Here is a 7,041-nt window from a genome sequence, read left to right as displayed (position 1 = left end):
TGTATCCATCATCAATTTATCAACTTGCACTTGTTGTTGAGTTGTTGCAGAGCCGCAATGTATTATCTTATTGATATTAATACATCACCCTTTATCAATAAAATCAGATTAAGAATCTGGTTGGTCCATTTCGAAAAAGAATTTGGTTGGTTAGACCATTTTAGGCATGTGCGCTCTAGTCCAGCGAGGTAGGTCGAGTTAGGTTAGAGGATGCCGCAGAAATTACCACATGGGGTAAAATAAGCCAAACCTTGTGAACTTTGGCGAAAAACAATGCATATTTTGAGGTCAGTTTTGCCACACAAAAAAAAAGACAAACCGGAAAAACTGGAAAAAATAAAAATAAAAATGGACTTCTCCAAATACATTTTCTTTTTTATGTTTTTGCTTCTCCGGACTTAAAAATCCTCATCGGCCGTTACCACCGTCGTGGAGCTCCACCTCCTCTCTAATTACGTCCAGAAATCCGGCGTCCTCACACCGAGACATAGGCCCATCTCCTTCCACGCTCGTCTCCACCCTTCCCACGGATCTCGTTTGCGAGAGGAGGAAGACAGGGTAATGCCCACTGACCCCAATGTAAGAAAATTTATATGCATTTTATTTATTTGGCCATGCCAAGTCGCTCCAGGTAATACCGAACAATCTACAGTACAGTAGGATATGTAAAATACCAGGTTGGTTCTTTTAATCGACAGGGCCTGAGTTTAATTATACTCTTGGTACACCTCATTCTGCTGTGTAGATAAAATATCTGTTGTGAAACCGGAAGCCACCGAGTCACGAAAGTCCATTCGACTTTTTCCATACCGTACATTTGTACTATATAATTCTGTATGCAAGGTAGGAGTAGCATTTTACTATGGATCTATCTGACATTAATATATTTGTAGATAATAAATAAGGTCATGTGCAAAAAGAAGCAGCTTCTTATACGCCATCAGTAACGAGAACGAGGCTGTCTGTTCTTCTAGGAGAAAACATTCCAAGGACTTTCCACTGATGCAGCAAGATAAGAAAGGTCATACAAGCTGAAGATTCTCATTCCGACATCATTCAAACCCTTGCCTCCTACTTTCCAGTTTCCTTTGGTATGATGGTATCCGTCACCATGAATAATTCTCTTTGAAGCGCCATTATACATAGCAAATAATCAGAGCAAACACGCACAAAAACTATTCGACTCATTTCACATCAACAAGGAACTTTTAGCGTTCCAAAAGTGTGTTCAATGCTTGCACTTGTCGGAGCACGGGAATCGCTTGTTAAAGCACAAACATGCGACATTAGATACAAGAAGTAATGCTGTTAGAATCGGTGCATTCTCAGCCCCTATACGTGTCATCTCTGCGTTTTGTGTCTCTGAATGTGGGCTCCATGGGCTGCAACGAATTATGCATGTGGGCCAATGTATACAGTAAAAACCAGGATTAAACCAACAAACCACCTCGCGAACCCGGTTCACCGCTCGCAAGATCCTGTCCTCCCTATTCCTCTGCTAATCTTCCTCCCGAGACGCCCCTGCAGCTTAGGGTTCCTGCTGCCCATCTTGCCTCTCGCATCCAATTCACCTCAATCGTGGATTCTCAATCTCATACCCCCACTTGCTTCTCTCTTCTGCCGCCGGCCGTGCTAGGAAGGAACCAGCGCTTTGGGAGGACTCGCTGCCCTTGCCGCCTCCACAGCTGCTGGAGGGGAGGTAGGTGGTGGTCTGTCCCATTAAGAGCACCGCAACAACGAGGTGTGCCTGTGCTTCACCCTGCCGCCTAAGTGGACCACATTTTCGGTGCTGCCTTATGCGAGATCCGGCCGTGACGATCGCCGCCGGTGCCGGGATGGGGAGGAGCGATTTCCGCGCGCCGCCTGTGCCGGGATGGGGAGGGGCGTCGTCCGCCACCTCCTGATGCGACCGCTGCCCGTCCCTCATGGCGCTGCGTGTACCACGCCTGAGAGGCAGGTTGGCGGCGCGGCGCACTGCGCCCCTACCCTGATGGCTGCTGCACGACGTGCGACCGGCCGACAAGGTTAGCGCCGTCCCGCTGTCGACTGCAGTCATCGTTCTCTCCGGGCACCCCAGCCGTATCTGCCCAGCATAGCTGATTGATGAGCCTTCATGTCGCCTTCCTCCGATGTGCTATTGGTCTGTTGTTGCGCGCCTAGACCAGCAGGTGGGTTACTGGGGCAGGCTGTCGTGGACTACGGCCTGGAGAATGATGTGCTGCCCCTCGAGAATACCATTTCAGAAGGTCAGCAGAAATCTTTGTGCACTCGTGCCAACCTTCTTACCAAATACTTTTCCATACTAAGCTATATTGTTCTCTCGAATTATCATAATCATATATTGTAATGTGTTCTTGCTATTAGTGTGTTCTTACTTGAGCAAATTGATTTTATTTTGGCTTGATTTGTACTACGATGGTAGAGACCTTCTGTGAAAATTTGACGACAAATTCAACATTCTTTTTATATTCCCTCCGTGTGGTAGGATTTTTTTTGCACCTCATTTGATTGTTTACCTTTTTTCTCTCCTCCTCCTTATGTTTAGGTTGGATATGTTTCTCTTCGTTCTAGATTATTAGGACCGGCTTTGCAAAAAGCATGCACTTATGTGTGTGACTATTTTGTGATGCCTGTTTGTACATGTACAATCAATTGAAAAACAACATTTTTCTATATAGGATGGTATAGATACTTAAGGTGTTCGTTTCTTCTCTGATTTTGTACTGTGTGCTTAATTAATTTTCCATCCTCAGTCATCAAATTTTGTGCGTGATCATGATTCAGAAGTGGAAAGACTTCAGAATGCTTGTTGCATTAGACAATCAGCCTGATCAAAGTTGCAAACGCCAATTGGTACATCTCCGTTGGTGGACCTGTTAATTAGTGGTAGTTCGCACTGAATTATGGTGGTAATGCAGGCATTGAATTGACCGGCCTCCATGTTTCTACATGATAAGAAGAGCCCATCAGCATTTTCTGTGACGTTTTGTTAGGGCTCCCATGATACGCTAACTTACTGGAAGTATAACTTACCGATTTAGTGGTGCTACCTTGAATGTCCATTGGTCAGCTAAATCTGAACTCTCTGCTCTATCTTCAGATGTATATCATGTGATTTATCATGTTATGCCTGGTATGTTGGTTGGTACTATTTATCAAAACTGTTTAGTAAATGTAAGTTTTGATTGGCCATTGCTATATAGTTATTGCAAAAATACACAAAGGGACTTTTTTCAGGTTTCTTAACATTTGTAGTGCTCATGGGCAAACATTTCGTTGGTGCCATCTTTCTTTGTTACTTTATGTATGTATCATTTGAATGCATCTATAAAATTTCACAAATTCATATTCGATCGTAGGTACTGCAAGTTGTCCGATGGGGGTGCGGCATAAGTTGTCCTTTCAAGTGTGGTGCTCCTTGTTGTGCTTAAATACTGTGAGAGGTGGGCTTGGTTTTGATTCATAATTTATGTCTATTTCGTTGCTCCTTTGCTATTTGTCACCATGACAGGATGTAGTGGGTTGCTATCTAATTTGGAGGGAGGGCTCACCAATTAGATCACCATCTAACTTCTAACTATATTGTAAGATCACCATCTAACATCAACATATATTGCAAATCACTGGATGCGATAATGGACTAAAGATTCAGCATGTTGATCTATAAAATGCTGATTATTGCGGTAGATTGACCAACTTCTTTAATGGAATCATTTCTCCTTTTTTACATTGTTGGCCCAGTTTGAGATTAAAAGAGTTTTGTTGCTCTGTCCAGTGTCCACTAATTTCAACCTTCCTTTAGTTTTATTTTTGAGTGCCTTAGAGACTTACAGTATTTTCCTTTTGTTACACTATTTTGTTATGCTATACCCACAATTGTTTTAATTATTTCATATGCTTGCAGAACGACCAAGGAACACTTCATTTCACCGAGCAAGCATCCATCCTTGCATTATGTATAAATGGTGTCAACATTCACCCCTGTAAGGTTAGTTTGTTTAAATGTAATAAATATGGATGGTAAGAAGGTTGGCAAGATTAGCAATCCGTCATGTATTCTGACTACGATGATATGTTGATGTTCAGTGCGGGACGTGCCGGGTATGCTAACCATCTATTGCAGTTCCATCTGTGGTGGGTGCAATTGCTTTTAGGCACAAATTTACTTTCACAATACTTCTGTCTATAGTCTCCTAGCACTAGCATATGGACTCTCTTCGGCAATACTTCTATCCAGAGTCTCCTAGCACTACCATATGGAGTCACATGTGTTGTATTGCTGAAGAGAATTTTCAGGGAGTGCATTAAACTCATTGAGATGACCCTGTTTGTTACATGCCTACAGTATTACTATTCTGAAGTCTTAGTTTCAGAAAACTAATCTCTCTCTCTCTCTCTCTCTCTCTCTCAAAAGAAGCATCTATATAGTCTATAATAACTAAATAGACTAATCGACTTCTCTCAACATGAAGGTGTTCAGGTTATTACTTCTCTTCTACCATGTCACTTTCAGGAGTATTAAATTGTAAGGATCGACATGTGCAATACTAACATCTTAGTTTCAGTCTTAGAACGGGTGGCGGTTGTGAAGCGATGAAATCACAGCAGCCGCCGCGTCCTTCCTGCTCTCCTTCACCTCCCGCAGAACCGCGCTCTAGGGAAATTGTTCTTTCATTCTTCATAGAATGATTTCTTTATCTGCCCTATCACCAGCCCTGTGCTACTCCTGAAAGTTGATGGTTCAGGAATGATGGAAATTGTGCCTCACCTAAATATTGTTGTCGTTTGCGTTACATAGATCAGTAAGTAAAATAGGTTAGGATTCCTTTACAGAAATAGGTCAGGATGATGGTATTTTATTCATTTTACCTTTTTCCAGATTTTCATCTTTAGATGATGATGAATTCTTTCCACCCATGTATGCCTTTATTTGGTATACATGTAGAATGTGCTCCATCCGTGGAACTGTGTGAATACACATTGTTTGGTATACATGTAGAATGTGCTCCATGCCTGTGAGTGCAAATATACAATGAAGTGACTACTTGTAGATTGTCGTTTGATGATTATTATAGCTCTATCTGCAGTGGTCGTGGTAGGCCACCAGCTCCTGGCCGACAAAGACGTGGCAGGTCGACCAAGACTCCATGCCATCAAGATCCCAGCTTCCATGTTGATTTTCTTATTAGGTCTGGGTTTCTTACTTGCAGGTAATGGTCGTGTTGGATTTTCTTGCTTGGATGCTTTTTTGTGTACTCAAGCTGCAAGTAGTCACTCTGCTGATTATTTTCGTTAACCGGTTGCAAGGAGATAAGTAGTACAGGCTCAAGGAGGTGTATTTGTCACTTCAATTTTTTTAATGGATATTGTAATAGGCAGTTTCAAATATCCCATTTTATATAGGTCACAACAATCGTGTCGAAGATGTAATTACCTCGGCTTATACCAGGGTTGCCTGCCGACCTCTACTAAATGGTTCAGCTGATGGTTACTAAGAACTCCAAGTATCTTTTGGCCATACATGCAAATTGGGTAACTTTTGTGTGAATAAATGTTGTCAATGCCAATATGTCCAGATTTGGGTGATGCTCAGGTTGAGGACGTATGGGTATGGCCTTCAGGTGTGATTGTTTGGGCTGGTTGTTTTGTCAGCTTTTTTGGAACATTCTTGATGGAATACTTTATGCTTCCTGATTCTAATGCTTGGAACACACATTTAATTGATGTTACCTTTATATCTGTGCACATGAATTCTGAGTAGGTAATTATGTATATTACTCGAGTCTTCCCCAAATGTAAATTAGTTATGGCTTCTTCTCATCATATGTTGGGTTGAACTTGCAAAAATATTATCAGATGGATTTACATTTTGGAAAGCTCCTCATGTAAGCGAATGTTCAGGGCAACCATTACAAATTTCACTTGCAGGTTTACCAAGAAAAAACTTCAGCGATTAATCCTGAGGCATACTTTTAATTCAAGAGCAGGAAGTGTAGTTATACAGTATGATATAACTCATCAGTTTACTCATAATTTCCTCTAGAAGAACTACAAGCGAATTAGAATTGCTGGTACTGTAGTACCTGATGTGTTCACTGAATTTTTAGCTCAATCACGATCTTACCTAATTTTATATTTGTTCCCCTCCATGTTCCTAGACTTCCCATGAGCCGATGGATCGGTCGAATTAATTGCATAGCATCCACTTTAAGAGTTGGAGCCCTCAAAAGCCATCGAGAGAAACTATATGGAAAGAAGAAAATGTTTGTGCAGCTAGGGGCACGTCTTTCTCCTCTTCTGTTCTATTATGTTGTCTATTTTGTGTGCCCTGTCTAGACTGAATTATGTGGATGCCTTAGTTTTTTGTTATATGGTTGCCTTTATTGGGTCTTTTCCTTCCAATGAAATTTTCATGGTTGATGCTTTTAAGGATGACCCATCTGAGTTGGCATGTATTGTTTACTATCAAAAGATAATACAAATACCATACCAGATTGCTGTCAAATTTCCTGAAATTGCAGACAACGAGATTTGTCTTCATAGGATGCACTTACATCCCTGTTTGTCAGCAAGTAATATTGTTTTATGGACAAGGGTCTGTATCTAGAAGTTATAAATATAGGGTAGCACCTCACACATGTACAAGCCGTGTGGCTTCTCTTGCTGAATAGTACTATTTTCACCAAACCTGCGACCTGGGGCTAATCAGAAGTACTTGCAGATTTCCAGCACGTCTATGTGTTTGCTGAAAAAATGTGCATGTTCATGTTCGAGTAAAGCTACTAAGTTAAACTGCATTTCCGCTGTATTTCCCCAAGATTATCCATTTATGTTCTTTGTATAAGATAGTTTCCGTGTTGTTTGAACAGTGGATTAACATATGGGGCATAATTAATAGTACATATCCGAGTACAATTCAGTATGATGTGTGGTTACTCAAGTTCATTTGAGGTAAGTGTCTTAACTTACAATTCAAACTCTGCCGGTGATCCACTATGTGATCAATCCTTTTGCCTTGGTGAAGACATACAACATATGTAA

The 7,041-nt window shown here is 41.4% G+C and overlaps 1 long non-coding RNA gene across 3 annotated transcripts; it reads left to right on the top strand.

Annotated features, from left to right (window-relative positions):
- Window positions 1–1,465: 1,465 nt before the first annotated feature.
- Window positions 1,466–5,586, top strand: LOC127334338 (uncharacterized). 3 transcript variants are annotated; one of them, XR_011752260.1, is made up of 4 exons: window positions 1,466–2,024; window positions 2,161–2,246; window positions 3,360–3,443; window positions 3,905–5,586. It is a non-coding gene; the product is annotated as an uncharacterized lncRNA (long non-coding RNA). The 3 variants fall into 3 exon arrangements; XR_011752259.1 differs by having other exon boundaries at window positions 1,466–2,246; window positions 3,905–3,988; window positions 4,087–5,586; XR_007872121.1 differs by having other exon boundaries at window positions 1,466–2,246.
- Window positions 5,587–7,041: the final 1,455 nt, after the last annotated feature.

Source organism: Lolium perenne, chromosome 2 (genome assembly GCF_019359855.2).
Source record: "Lolium perenne isolate Kyuss_39 chromosome 2, Kyuss_2.0, whole genome shotgun sequence".
Lineage (NCBI taxonomy): Eukaryota > Viridiplantae > Streptophyta > Magnoliopsida > Poales > Poaceae > Lolium > Lolium perenne.
Note: the sequence above shows the minus strand (reverse complement) of the source record. Positions and strands in the feature narration are given on the sequence as shown.